The following is a 13,978-nucleotide window of genomic DNA, read 5'->3' as shown; positions in this document are numbered from 1 at the left end:
ACTATCATGATGAAGTTCAGCTTTCTAAGGAGCCTAATGTATGAAAAGATGTTTGGGTGGATTTGTCTAGAAGATGGATTCGATTTAACACAACTATTATTCATTCCCGTAAGCATTGTCAAGAACCACAGAAGCTTGGTTTCTGTAAGTTTTGCCACTTGGGAATGACAATACCACAAAACCAATCACATGCTTTTAGTCAAAAGTCCCCTGACATGAATTTAGAAAAAGGGAGACAAGAGTTGGGTACTCTAAATTCACCAAAGTTTTTAAAGGAGGAACTATAAAAAGAAGACAGTCCACATAGTGCTGTCATTCAGGGCCAATTTACTGCATGGCAGTCTTGAGACTTGCAGAGCCAATTGATTTATGCAATGCCTTTTTGATCTCTTACACAACGCAAGGATCTCTGGACTGTTTTCTTAATGGGACAAATAAACAGGGTGTGTGTGGTTTTTTTTGGAATGGGGAAAGAGAAGGCGAAGGCAGAAGAAAAAAAGGATGTGGTTGAGGGTGAATGGAGGAAAGTGGGAGACAGAGGGTAAAAGTGGTGGGAGTAATTCTACTATTAGAGCCTGTTGCATTGACTCTGACCGTGGCCTGAAAGCCAAATCAAAGCGTTCCCATTCACACTGAAAGTGGCTTTATGTGGGCTGACAGTAGCACTGGGCTGCATGACGGAGCTCTTGTATGGACACAGTCTTTTCCTAGCACTGCGGCCTGTTCTGTTTGTCTATAATGATTTCCACTTGTTTAAATTCCATTGTTTATTGTTTATGTATGCAGAATCCAACTGTTTATATCCATATACATGTTAGCGCTTGCGGATGAATTTGGTTTTATTTATCAGCCTATATGCAATTGTACCTGAGCTAGCGTGCCTGCATGCACTTGCGATGGATTGTTTGTACATGTGAAAGTGGAAGGGCCTCACGTGTAACCATGTAGGTGTGTGAATGAACAAGCAGCAGCCCTGTTGCTAGGTGAAACTTGAATCGCTTCATTGTCAGTGCTTTCTTTTGGTCTGTACTGCCATCAAGTGGGAGAACGTGGTAAATATTGTTTATCATGCACAACAATTGTTCAAGTTCTTATGTAGAAGGAAGCCAAGAAGAGAAACAAAAGAAAGGTAAAGTCAAGACTGAGATGTTGTAGAATATATTTCAAAACTGTTATGGAGCTTATAATTTCTATTTATCAGACTAATTTGTATTAGTCTGAGGTTGAAGGGCATCATTTAACACAAATATATTTCTGCTAGCCCATAAGAAAAGACAAGTCTGAAATATAGCTCAAATGCAAGACAAAAATCAGAATAAACAAGTTCAACAAAACGTTATTACCTATCTATCTAACAAAAACAACACACAGTAGTGTAAAATACGTGTGCTTAGCTCCACCTTGTGGTTGATGATGTGGTGTTCAGGAAACAGGTCTCAGCCCAAAGTACGTGATGTCATTTTCTTTATCAACCTGCACACTATGTATGGCAGCACAGTATTTTTAGGGAAATTTCATAACCATAAAAATAAATGGGCTGACTCCAAACCAAATATTGTACATTTCTATCAAGAATTTAAACAATATGTTAGCATTATTAAAAACATTAGGAATAAGAAGGCGATCCAAACTAATTTGATATTTAAAAAATATTTAATCTGAAGTATCAAAATGTATTTTTCTCTCCTGTTTTTCTTTTTTCTTTATTTACTGTACTGTATGTAATGTCTTTTTGCTTTGTATGTCTGCCCCTGGACTTTGTTGTATGTAGAAATGTATGATGTTAATGTATGATATTGAATAGATGAATACAAAATAAAAATAATACATTTTTTTATGGCAGCACAAAAATATATTCTTTGTTTACCAGATTGATGGTTATGTAAAATGGTCCACACACTTCTGAAAAAGGACATTTAACTCTGTAATTATGTTTGTATGGATGAGCTTCCTAATAAGAAACCGACCAAAAATAGGGGGAGCACACTATACAAATAACTTATTTGGCGGTAAAAACAAAGTTAAAGTTCCAGAAATATCGAAATTGAAATATAAACATTCTATAACAGAACTACACATATTCACAAGCACATTGGTTCAACTAATCTGTGTAGTGATTGCTATTAACATGTTATACAAAACATATTAAATCATATACTTTATGAACACATAATATTTATGTATTTTTGTATGAGCTAACTTATTATAGAACATTCTCAGCGCAGATTTTTTTACACATGGCAGGAAAACAACAGGTGTGACAAATAACATTTAGGTGTGAAGCTGTAAGACATTGGTAATGCACCAACACACACACAAACAGGGCCCTGGCACTGCACATTTAAATGGGATTCACCCATTATGATGATGATGATGATTATTATAAACCTGTAGGCCTATGCTTATTGTAAAAAGATAGTGCCCATCAGACAATGTTTTACCTTTTTGGCCCAACTTGCAAAGATGAGAGACATGTCTTCATCTTCTGTATCTCTTCATGAGTGGGATATGTCTTACGTTTGTTTTTATAATAAGTGTCATTGGTCAACTTGAGCAATCGCTAATACCCTAATTACGTTGACCTTACTTGAGCAAAAACATAACAAATCAACCGCCCGACTTCCGCATCACGTGCCCCTCTATATTGATAGGGTGCGCAGGTGGATCGTGTTCCCACCCTATGGGTCCTACCTAGTTTGTGCACTAGTAGGCCCTACAGAGAACTTCGAAACTCTACAGTATAGTTCGTGATGTACAATGTCTAGCTAATGGCTAAGATTGGGTGTTAATACATTGTGATTCTGCATAAATCACTAAGACTGCATTTTCCTGAACTTTATTTCTCAATGATTCCCTGCACCGCCCGGTGAGAATGTTTAGTGACCCAAATCAAGCGCCCCTAAGTGAACCGCGTGTCCAGTCAAACATTTCAAAACAAGGATGGAGACTACAGCCTATTTGTCAAAAAAATATGAAAGCAGCTTTAGAAATATAGTGGCATTGAAAACATTTTGGAGAAAGAAGTTCCCGAATCGTCGCAAGCGAGCGAAGAAGAAGATGCCAGCTGGATTCACCTGCTAAACAGTGAGCTTTAATTGGCTTAACTTGCTTTTGTGTTTATCGTGTTCGGCTTTATGTGATGTCTTGATGGTGTTCTGAGGCCTGTACTACGAAGCTGGTTCAACCTAACCTGGATATGTTTGAGTTAGCCGGTTGGCCCAATCCAAAACATACGCGCTCTCGCTAAACTGTACTACGACGCTGGTTATCAAGTGGATCGCTCAAGCCAGCCGTGTCCTATCTAGTTAGGTGCGCGTTCACATGAAAGGGGTGGCATTTGGAGCATTCGACCAATCACAAACATGGACAAGCGTACTGACAGCGCAGCGTCATACTTCCTGAATGAAAAGTGAACTTTAATATTAGTCAAATATGAAGAAGTTAAACTTTAAACATCCATGACTTAAACACTTTATCCAGGATAAAAGCCACATAGCTGCACCTGCAAGGTGAATACAGCTGGTAAAAGAAAAAGCGTTTGAATGCGTACATTAACTACAATTAATTACATTTGACTCGAGTGTTTCGTCAACTTAATGTGTTGCTTAAAATAATACTTCTGCATACAGTATGTGACACTGTGAGTGTTGCACGGCCAGATACGGCTCAAGAAGCTGACTCAAATAAGGAAATATATGATACATTATGATGTGATATGATATGAATGATAATGGGACACATCGACGTCTGCACTCACAGTGCCGCGGACTGTACGTAATGTTACTTTGATCCGGTTACTTATGTTGTGGCAGATATTTAAGTAAGCTTTCTTAACGCTAATGTTATAATAGTCAGATTGCTCTGAAGATGGGAGGGGATATTCTATTAATTTTCACGTTCTCACAGTCAGTTGATTTTTGCCGGCCGTCTTTCCTGCAACGGCAGTTTTTCTGTATTTCCTCTATCCTGTAATATGACTTGATAGCTTTAAACTCCGCACACGGAGCTCTGATTGGTCAGCATTCGGTGCTTTCACTGAGTTGATCTCTTAGCCTGCAACCTAACCTCCTCCCGAGGAGGTTAGCCGCTCAGCATAAGTTACCATGGAGATCTAGCCCGCTAAAAAGAGAACCAGCGTCGTAGGACCGGAAAGCCCGAGTTTTCCCTGAAGTCAGCCGGCTAAGCGAAAATCCGGCTTCGTAGTACAGGCCTCTGCTGTTGAGTGTATAAGATTTGTTCATCATCAATGTAGCACCCTCCGGTGTCAACTTCCTTTATGAAATGTTTTAATCCTGGCTTGGTTTGATATGCTAACTGAAGTCAGGCTTGTCACAGCTAACCCGGGTTTCCTAGACAACCTCATGTCTTTGGTTTTGCTGCTGACATAACATTGTTGATGTTGCTCTGTCCCAAGACTCACTTGTAAAGGCGATTCTTATTTTCAATGAGAAACACTCCTCGTTGAATAAAGGTTAAACAAACAAACAAACTACTAGTGATGGCGAGATGAAGCCTTATGAAGCTTTGAAGCTTTCCAGCCTATAGAGTGGCGAAGTCCCTCCCACTTACTTCCGGGGTATGGGACCTTATTTCGGAAAAATAATGTATTGAAGTCAATGGAGAGAGAAAACTTATCTTTCGATCCCGTTTGAATTGTGCCATGAATTACACATATGATGTTTGTCAAACTTAAAAAATCATTTCCATGTCAAAAAAGTCACAGTTTGTCGTAAAACTGTTGAAATATAAGACTATGAAAAATACGTAACTAGAAAGACTACAAATCCCAGAGTCGCGTAAGTGATGTCACAATTGTTTACCTCCACCATTCAGATACCTAAGATCAGCGCCATATAGATCTTAATCTATCTATATGGCGCTGGGCTAAGATAAGATAACTTTAACAAGATGCCTGTGCTTAGTACCAGGTTGTTATTATACCAGCAATGGGTCTTGCTCGTTCTTTTGCTTCCCGTCTGATGAAACGACCAGGAGTGGCTTGATCAAGTAGCTACCCTGCTAGTAGCTAGCACGTTATTAGCATTACAGCCTTGTCATTTTTATTAGCCTTAACATGAAGTACACATTAGTAACCCAAAATGTTAAACAGTAAGAGTAGTAGTTCATATTCGTGAACCCTTTGAATAGTACTGTCCACGAGTGTGATCATTCTAGACATTCTTCAGGACGGTTTCATTGTGGTGATATAGTCAATCGTTTGTTGACAAGACAGTAGTGACGGCCATCTTGGTGACGTCTCTGTGGTTGACCAGAGATGTAGTTCATTTAGCGTTTCACACAAACAAATGTGTTACTTCACAGTTTTACGGCACATTTTTTTTTTTTTCAGATACCTAAGATCAGCGCATATAGATATAATCTATCTATATGGCGCTGGCTAAGATAAGATAACTTTAACAAGATGCCTGTGTGCTTAGTACCAGGTTGTTATTATACCAGCAATGGGTCTTGCTCGTTCTTTTGCTTCCCGTCTGATGAAACGACCAGGAGTGGCTTGATCAAGTTAGCTACCTAGCTAGTAGCTAGCACGTTAGTTAGGCATTACAGCCTTGTCATTTTTATTAGCCTTAACATGAAGTAACATTAAGTAACCCAAAATGTTAAACAGTAAGAGTAGTAGTCATATTTCGTGAACCCTTTGAATAGTACTGTCACCGGTGTGATCATTCTATAATACACCATTTAATTCCGGGGGAGAAATGCTAACGCTAACGTTAGCATCGGCGATCTTTTCTACTTCATGCTATCTGCACAAATGGTTGACATTAAACATTAAAACGACCAGGCAGTTCAGAGAGAATCAAAGGAAGGCAGGCAGGCAGCTTTGCATGACATTCTTCAGGACGTGTTTCATTGTGGTGATAGTCAATCGTTTGTTGACAAGACAGTAGTGACGGCCATCTTGGTGACGTCTGTGGTTGACCAGAGATGTAGTTCATTTAGCGTTTCACACAAACAAATGTGTTACTTCACAGTTTTACGGCACATTTTTTTTTTTTAGTAGAAGAGTGGCGAAGGAGGGACTTCGCCACTCTATAGAGTGGCGAAGTCCCTCCCCTTCCGGTTGAGCCCCATGGGACCTTATTTCGGAAAAATTATGTATTGAAGTCAATGGAGAGAGAAAGATTATCTTTCGATCCCGTTTGAATTGTGCCACGAATTACACATATGATGTTTGTCAATTTAAAAGATAATTTTGCAAGTCAAAAAAAAAAAATGTGTTGTAAAACTGTGAAGTAACACATTTGTTTGTGTGAAACGCTCAATGAACTACATCTCTGGTCAACAACACACGTCACCAAGATGGCCGTCACTACTGTCTTGTCAACAAAACGATTGACTGCCCTCACTATCACCACAATGAAACACGTCCTGAAGAATGTCATTCAAAGCTGCCTGCCTGCCTTCCTTTGATTCTCTCTGAACTGCCTGGTCGTTTTAATGTTTAATGTCAACCATTTGTGCAGATAGCATGAAGTAGAGAAGATCGCTAGCGTTAGCGTTAGCATTTCTCCCCCGGGCTTAAATTGTGTATTATAGAATGATCACACCGGTGTGACAGTACTCTTCAAAGGGTTCACGAAATATGACTACTACTCTTACTGTTTAACATTTTGGGTTACTTAATGTTACTTCATGTTAAGGCTAATACAAATGACAAGGCTGTAATGCTAACTAACGTGCTAGCTACTAGCTAGCTTGATCCAGACACTCCTAGTCCTTTCATCAGACGGGAAGCGAAAGAACGAGCAAGACCCATTGCTGGTATGAACAACCTGGTACTAAGCACACAGGCATCTTGTTAAAGTTATCTTATCTTAGCCAGCGCCATATAGATAGATTCTATCTATATGGCGCTGATCTTAGGTATCTGAATGGTGGAGGAAAACAATTGTGACATCACTTACGCGACTCTGGGATTTGTAGTCTTTCTAGTTACGTATTTTTCATAGTCTTATATTTCAACAGTTTTACGACAAACTGTGACTTTTTTGACATGGAAATTATTTTTTAAGATTGACAAACATCATATGTGTAATTCATGGCACAATTCAAACGGGATCGAAAGATAAGTTTTCTCTCCCCATTAACTTCAATGCATAATTTTTCCGAAATAAGGTCCCATTACCCGGAAGTAGGTGGGCGTGACTTCGCCACTCTATATATACAGTCTATGGTTTGAACACAAACCCCCCTGTTGGTCAAAGTGTGTAAAACAGGCAGATTTGAAAACAGTGTGCTCTATCATCTCATACCGAGTTCCCAATGAGTAAAGCCTTAGAATAACTCTAAACAACGAACATAAAATCATATTTTCATGTTAACAATAATGTATTTATTCCAGTTTAATTGAACCAGGGACCCTGTGGTTGTGAGTCAACTGCTTTCCAGCTGAACCACAGCCCATGCACTTAATCTACTTGAAAACATTGCATCCTATGTATTCCTTTATTTATTTATTCATGTTTTTATTCCTACATTTATTTATGCTTTTATTCATTTATACTTATGACATGTTCCGACCTCTATATAAGTGAGGGTCTGAGCTCTCTTAATTCCATCGTGTCACCGGGCCCGGGTACAGGAGGGGTAATATCGTTCTTATTATACATCCATGGGTATTATGAGCGTTCATATTTTGACTGTAAACTGTTTCCCTTTTTCCAATCTCACCACTTTGAATGGTTATTCAAAGAAATATTAGTAGACATCTCACCATTTGTTAAAGATGCATTGAAAGCTTGGTTGAGTTTCCAGTATTACCCCCCAGATACACCAGAAGAAATCCAAAATCAATTAATATGGTTTAACTCAGAAGTTTTAATATATGGGAAACCACTATTATGGGAAAGTCTCCTGAGAAAAGGAATTATTTGTATGAATGATTTACTAGATAGCACAGGTAATTTAATTTCATAACAGTGTTTTTGCTGTATGTATGTAGATATGTGATTTCCTTCATTTTAACCAGCTGCTTTCAGCTACTCCAACTAACTGGAAACGTAAATTAAAAAAAGATGGAAACCGACAACAGGTCTGTACACCTCATACAAGAAGTCAGAAATGGCTATCAAAAATAAAAATAAATAAAATCATTTATAATCACTGTTTACAGAGCAATGGCCTTACTGCTTTTCCTCATGCGGTCTGTTCCTTCTGGGAAGAGGAATGTAATATTCTGATACCCTGGAAACCATTTTTTGGAACCATATGCAAAACAACAGTTGATTCCTATTCAAGAATCTTCCAACTGAAGATTTTTTACAAGATTACCGCTACAAAAAAATGAGGCCGTCGCTCTGTGGGTGAAGGGGTGTGGTGCGGGTCTTATGGGATCCCAGTTTTTCGCACATAGCCTTAAACACTCGGGACTCAAAGTTCCGGCCCTGGTCTGTGTGGATGACTTCAGGCACCCCAAATCTGCTAAACATTCCCTCCACCAAAAGCGTCCACAATAGTCTCTGCCTCTTGGTCTGGTAGGCTGTAGGCCTCAGGCCACTTATCCTGTTTAGCCCTGAGCCTGTTTTTCAGGTCTCAGGCTTGAAAATGACATTCCCAGAACAAATTACCATATCTTCCCTTCTAAAAGGGTTAAATTAATAATCTTTTTTCTCAAAGTAATGATAAACCTGTGAGTTGGATGTAGAAGAGTCAGAACAATATAGATGTTTTTTATTTTAAAGTAAATTCAGATTGAACATAGTAAAAAACTGTAAATTATAGTGTCCGTCCAAAAGTTCTTTTTTACTTATAGTGAAAACTACCCTTGGATGATGGTAAGGTAGACTAAAAGCTTTAGGAATCCAAAGTACAACATATAATAAGTACCCTGTATCAAGATTGATGCAAAACAAGTGACATTTGACCTTTTTAGAGAGGTTTAGCAAAAGAAACTCCACCTCTGAGGTGATTTGGGTGGAAATGGGGGTTTTACCGTTTCTCTGGAACCCATTGGTCGATTTTGGTGATTGACATCTCTTTATGACCGTTAGAGCCAATAGAATCGAAGGGGAATCTCCCCTCTCACACACATGGTTGAAAAAAAAGGTGGGGGCTTCGCGCATGCAGTTTTGCATCAGAGCGAACCTACACTCTAGCTCTGATATCTGGAAACGGAAAGGCAGGTTTATTGCTCATGGATTATCAGAAATCATTTAAAAGGGACACAGACACATTGGATTAACCTATGGATTAACTTCAGCAGCGTTTTTATCGTTTTAATGCCATTGAAGATCACTTTTGACCAGACTACAGAGACAGGTAAGCCATGTTAGCGTTTTTAGCTATCTAGCGCCACATGTTTTGATGTATGCACCCATCGATTCTGTGTCACCTCACGATGTGAAACGATGTCATGGATGTGCAGAAAAGATAAATAATAAGGTTTTGTGAGTGAATTTCGGTGCAGTAATCTGTTAGCATTTTTCGCTCGTTGCTAATTCAGAGGCTCAGCGTTAGCATTGTGGGTTTTATTTAGAAAAATAAATAAAAATGATCAGTTAGATGAGTTTCTTCCCGTTACATGGATATAAAACATTTATAGTTTATTAAATGAACATGCCCACAGACACTGTTTCCTGCAAGATGTTGCGGCAGTGCCCCGGTACCGGGGTCTCTCGGGCTTAACAGGTTATGGCACATTTCCACTGCAGGGCCTCGCACGGCTTAGTACGGTACATTTACCTAATGTTTATAGACTTTTTCCATTTTTGCTTCTCAATTTTCTCTTGTCTGATGGTTGTATTTTTTGTAAAACAATTATCATTATTTCCATTTTTTGTATCGTTTACCTTTATTGCTGCTGTTTATTGTAGTATTGTTTGATAAACGCTACATTGTTTTCACAATATCATATTATTCTTTTCGACTTGTTTGATTTGTTTCTGCTTTGGTGTTTCAGGGATGAGATTTATTTTTATGATAAATATAAATCAGTTGAGTTGTGTGGCATTATGTGAAGAGCTACTAACATACAGTAGAAATACACATTTGAGATGGATACAAGTAGGGAAAACTGTGTTGGAGAAAGGACCTTATCAGAGATAAACACATGTTATTGATGGTGAGAAAAAACTTTGAATTGTTTTTATGGATACCAAACCCCCACCCTAACACGTAAAGCACACGTCTCCTCAAGGCGTGTCAGCAGTACTTTGATCACTGTGATGCGTTCATCCTGTCACCATGAAGGGATGAGTGTCATTGTCATTTAACACACCCCCTCGGAAAGCAACATGGCAGTATATCCCAGATATGTATATGTGCAATCACGCATATGCACACATAAGAACTGTGATGATACCTTCAACTCTGTCATCTTTTGGCATCTTGGCAAAACATTTGTCCATCCCATCAACATCTCAAAAATATGCCAAACAAGTATTTGGTAAGAACATCAAAACTTCTTCCGCAGTGACGAGTTGTTCCAAGTATACTTTTTCAGCTTGATGATTGAGTCTTCGTGAAATTCTATGGAACTTCAACTTAATAACCTTGGTGTTAAGGTGTGTGAGGGGCCAGATGCAGAGTAACCTATCATTATCATTCAGTAAAGATGTAGAGAAAAATGTACCCAGGTGAACTATTTATAGAGGAGGTGCTGAAAAGACTTGTAAATGCTGTGAGTCTACTTTGATGTCTGAGTCATCCCACATCAACAGCATTGTGTTGTTATCCTCATGCTTCCTTTGGTTGTTGCTTGACAAGGACGTTACAGAAGTGCCAACTGCATGCTGCTTCTTTTAGTAGAACCATTTTTTTAGTATATAAGAAAGCATTGCACCATCAGTGAAAAGTGGGTTTTCATTCACTCATAGGACATTTACACAGTATACTATGTCAATTCAAAATGTAGCCGATATTTATACAAAGCTGAACAAACTGTACACTCCAAACATGTTCTTAGTATTAGTTTTAAAAGAAAGTTAATCGGCAAGAATGTTTGACTTGCAGGGCAGGCAAATGCTAATGCACAGCACAAGATGTTATTTGAATATTTTGCCAATAATTTTCTCAATAAACCAGTGGGTCTATAAAGGGTTCTTGGGACATTTTCAAATGTCTTATTCAAATAAGAGTCCAAAACCCAACAAAATGTAGTTAACAATGATATAAAACAGCAAAAATCAACAAATCCTCACAGTGGAAAACTAAAATCAAAACAGTGTTATTTTATTAATTGAATTATCATTGCAACCTAGTGACATAATGGAGTTTCCTGCATATGTTACGGGTCCCCGATATGAGGACCACAGTAACGGTTATGATACCTGTATCGTGCAGGTGAAAGAGAAGTAATGAGGACACCTTGTGTTCAGTTTCCTTCCAGATTACTTCTCCTGAGGTTGTTTTATTACACAAAATCATATAAACATATCAATTATCTTATGCATTTCAGTTTCGACTTACATTCCTCAATAACCATTCACATACCTTCACTCTGTCTGTATGTTACTCTTTTATGTGATAAACACATATGTCGAATTGAATTTCACATTCAATAAAATCTGTTGTACCTTAAATACATTTGTATACAGTATTAACCTGTATTTAATACTACTCTTCTTTTTACTTTCACTTAAAAGTAGTATTTCATGACCCCTCTAACCTGTCATGTTGACTATTTACCTTCTGCCATTAATGGCAGGTCACTAAAATGCATTACTGAAACATATTTAAGTGTAACAAACAACCTTACTGTTTTACCAACAGTAACTAACTTATAACCCTTACAAAGTACATATTTATTACAAACTCACAATCACTATACATGCATGTAAATACTCAGTGTACGGGAGGCTTCAGATATACTGACAAACTTGTATCCTTACTGCGTCAGACCACGTTGTCCCCAAAATGGCGCCGTACCGGGGAAGCTAGGCTAATACACTCACACCATTTAACGGTTTTACACATGTAAACAGCGGTACAAAGTCTTCTAACTGTTAGCGGGCCGTTACATATTATCTTCGCAAACCTTATGGGGGATTCATTGTGATTTATGCACAGTTTACCAACCTGTATCGTGCAGGTGAAAGAGAAGTAATGAGGACACCTTGTGTTCAGTTTCCTTCCAGATTACTTCTGAGGAAACCCCGGGAACGTCCGTCGCTTTAATCGGTACCCCGGAACCATTGAATCGAACACAAACGTTCCGCCTCACTACTCACTGCATCTATCGACCCCGTTAGTGAAATGAAAATAACAGATGTACAAAATAAAGGCATATTCTAACTCTAAATATAATACTTATTATATTAATGTGGTCACACATCCCAGGGGTGCCACACGCTCCCCGACAACAAAAGTGGCTCCCGACACTTACTTGAAATCACATGTTCCTATTCAAGATAACTTTAACATCTTCATAAAACACAAATATTTACAATGTCCAAACTATCACACCTCAACATGTATGACCCTTAGGACTAACACTGTGTGTGACCTTTCAATAACCTTGTATGGGACATGTAAATGGTGAATGGGGATATGGAATGAGGGGTGTGTAGTGGAATGATGGTGGGCATGTTTGTGAATACCAAAGGTGAGTGTAGGGCATGAGGTATGTATCCATAGCATTTACTGTTGGACCCGACTGGTATGTTGGGAGGCCAAGAGATGAATAGGTGAGGATTTGACCTGGTCGTCTCTCCCGAGTAGACCGTCTCAGTGGGACAGGTGAGTCAGGTTCAGGGTCTTGTACCCTTTCCTCGGGACATGCACGTTGAGGCAACTCTTGCTCATCTTCGTTCTGAGGTACATTAGGGGTTGTCTGCTCATTGTCCTCAGTTTGATGAGAGATTTCCGGTTCATCCTCAAGTTGAAGTTCACACCTGTCTGACGAGTACTCTTCTTCACAAAGACCTTTAGCCTGTTCTCCAGCTTCCCGTTGTGCAATGTCCATGTCAGGTAAAGTTTGGAACTCCAGCCGTCTCTCTACACCAGAGTTCCTGGTAGTCTTTCCCAACATCTCCTCAGAAGAATGTGGTTCCCACACTGATGTCTGTTCTCTTCTTAACATACATGGTCTTTTTGGAGTAACTGTTATGTTAGGCTTAACCCGATTTGCTGGTATCCTCAACCAGTAACCTCCTGTTGACTCATCCTCTGAATCAGATGTCTCAGCATTTTGGTCTCTCACATCCCTTTGTCTCTTTGGATGGCTTCCTTGTTTCTGTGATGGCTTTGGGGTCGGTTTGACTAACTGTGGTGGAAATTCCACTGGCAAGTCATTGACAAGCAGAAGCAGGTTTCTGTGCAGGGTTCTGGTTTTCCCTTTCGCATCACTTTCTGGATGGACGACATATACTGGGTTATCTGAAACCTGTTCCTTTACCACATATATCCTCTTCTCCCAATAGGAACGTAATTTACCAGGCCCTCCGCGCTCACTTAGGTTCCTGACTAACACTCTATCCCCTTGCTTCAGAACCACTCCCCTCGCCTTCTGATCATAATAGGACTTGCCCTTTGCACTAGACGCCAGACTGTTATCAGTAGCAATCCGATATGCTTCTGTCATCCTTTCGCGCCATTTCTCAGCATATCCTTTGTGTGTCACTGGATCTGTCTCCTCTGACAGGCCGAACAGGAGATCCACAGGGAGACGAGGTTGACGACCATAGAGCAGAAAGTGAGGCGAATAACTGGTTGATTCGTGACGTGTGCAGTTATACGCGTGTATAACCTGTGGAAGATGTTCTTTCCATGTCTCTTTTTCTTTGTCTGTCAGCGTTCGCAGCATTTGTAACAGAGTTCGGTTGAACCGCTCAGCTGGATTACCTTGCGGGTGGTAAGGAGATGTTCGAGAGTGACCTACTCCAGCGAGCTGCCCGAGTGTTCGAAAGAGATCATTCTCGAATTCTCGTCCTTGATCATGGTGTAGTTTGTTGGGGAACCCAAAACGGGGTATAAAGTCATTATAAATCCGCTCTGCTGCTGTCCGTCCGGATTTATT

Source organism: Trematomus bernacchii, unplaced genomic scaffold (assembly GCF_902827165.1).
Source record: "Trematomus bernacchii unplaced genomic scaffold, fTreBer1.1, whole genome shotgun sequence".
Classification (NCBI taxonomy): domain Eukaryota; kingdom Metazoa; phylum Chordata; class Actinopteri; order Perciformes; family Nototheniidae; genus Trematomus; species Trematomus bernacchii.
The sequence above is the reverse complement of the archived record's forward strand: the minus strand, read 5'-3'. Positions refer to the sequence as shown.